This window comes from Branchiostoma lanceolatum, chromosome 16 (genome assembly GCF_035083965.1).
Source record: "Branchiostoma lanceolatum isolate klBraLanc5 chromosome 16, klBraLanc5.hap2, whole genome shotgun sequence".
Lineage (NCBI taxonomy): Eukaryota > Metazoa > Chordata > Leptocardii > Amphioxiformes > Branchiostomatidae > Branchiostoma > Branchiostoma lanceolatum.
The window spans coordinates 8,384,386-8,386,247 of NC_089737.1; the positions used below are offsets into that span (position 1 = coordinate 8,384,386).

At 39.6% G+C, this 1,862-nt stretch overlaps 1 non-coding gene across 1 annotated transcript; it reads left to right on the forward strand.

Annotated features, from left to right (window-relative positions):
- Positions 1–1,155: 1,155 nt before the first annotated feature.
- Positions 1,156–1,227, forward strand: Trnag-ucc (transfer RNA glycine (anticodon UCC)). Its single transcript has one exon. It is a non-coding gene; the product is annotated as a tRNA-Gly (tRNA).
- Positions 1,228–1,862: the final 635 nt, after the last annotated feature.

Sequence of the window (1,862 nt, forward strand, 5' to 3'; positions counted from 1 at the left end):
GATGTGTAAAATGCTGTCCTGTCGTGATGCTCCAAGGAAAACAGCCGAACGCACGAACTCACAAGTCGGGACATCGTGGCGTCTTATGATTTCAGCGCTGAGCAGTCTTAAATCTTGTCGGTCTTGAGGTTTAGAACATTAAGACGATAGACCCGACGATCTTTCAAACCTCCTAAACAACATGAAACCGGGGAACCAAACAAACTCCGATCGTAACCTGTACAGTGACCCCTCAGTGACCCGTCATACATGGTGATGCAAATGTATATGTAAGGCCATGTTGATTTGATTATATGGATGACATCCACGCGCACATCAATTTTCGTTCATTAAAAAATTTTTTCGGCCATACTGTAAATCATACAAAGCAGCTGCAAAACTATTCCGGAAAACGGATACTGATGTTATAGAATGCCAAAGTCAATTCCAAAGTCAAAGAAGATGTAAGGGAACACAAATGAAGAATCTATTATTCGCTATACCATACTAGTTTTGTTCGTCCTTTCTGACCACGTAGAGATTTCATACTGAGGCTTACTTAAGCTTATGCCTCTTTTTGGCCAAACCTTAATATTTTTCGCACACTCGCATATGTTTTGGGGTCCCCAAATGATGTCATCCATATAATCAAATCAACATGGCCTATAGTGCAAAAAAACTTCCCACTTGTTGAGATGGCCTCTGCACAAAGAAACAAAATGTGAAGGATATTTCATGAAGTTCGTAATTTCCCGATCAAACCATATAGAAAGATGACATATTCTTGAAGGCGAAGAATCGATTCAAAAGCGCGTGTGTAAAAGCTATGCATGTTCGATATAACCAGCTGTCGCCGCTTGCCCGCCAAGCTGGTGTGTTACGTACAATGGCGGTTATACAATATAGATAACACAGAGTATCGATCAAACCAATCACAGGAGGTTATCGTAATTAGTTCAGTCTACTTGAAAACATCTCCTTGATTATACTAAGTACGTGTATTGGAATGATATGACCAATATTCTTTTCATGTTGTTTTTTTCTTTCCCACCGCCATACTATAAAAGATAATCTAAGTATTCTTGCTGCACGGAGGAATTAAAATGAAGCACAATGTCCTTTTGTTACGTTCTTGGACATGTTGAGGACAACAGAAAGGCTGTTGGAAGTGTAGTGGCGTTGGTGGTGTAATGGTTAGCATTGTTGCCTTCCAAGCAATAGATCTGGGTTCGATTCCCGGCCAACGCATTTTTTGGTTCACTTTTCAATCCAGTCCCCAAATCGTCTGAAGATATGTGACAGTTGTTCATTAATAAGGTTAATGGAAAGAAGGGCCAAAAATAATTACTCATGACTGGATAAAATTTTGAAACAGTCAGACGTTTCAGACAGCATCCACTGTCTTTCGTCAGTGACTAACGATAGGACTGAGAACACCAGGTTTTATACCAAAACTATGAATAGGTATGTTAATGAGGTTAAGACAATTAAGTATGTCTTGAAGTAGTCTTTAAAAGAAGATTGATTCAAGACAAAGTTTTGGGCCAATAGTCCAAGCAGGTTAAATGGAAAGAAAGGTCTAGTTAGATCCAGAAAAGGTCGGAGTGATCTTTCCACCCAATGACCAAACTGGTCCGACTAATCCAATTTGCGGACTGGGCCGCTCTATCCAGCAACCCTACCTTTTAATGAGGTCACCAAATCGCTACGTGGTGGAAAGACCGGTTTTCTTTATTTGCACTCAACTGAAGTTAGATCCCCTCGGTTTGTCGTGTCTATCCTTTGTTACTGTTTCTCATTGTTATCAAGATATTAGATATAAAACCTGTTAGGGATGCAAGATTTTTCAGTCTTCTATGAAAGATCAATTCAAATGTATAACT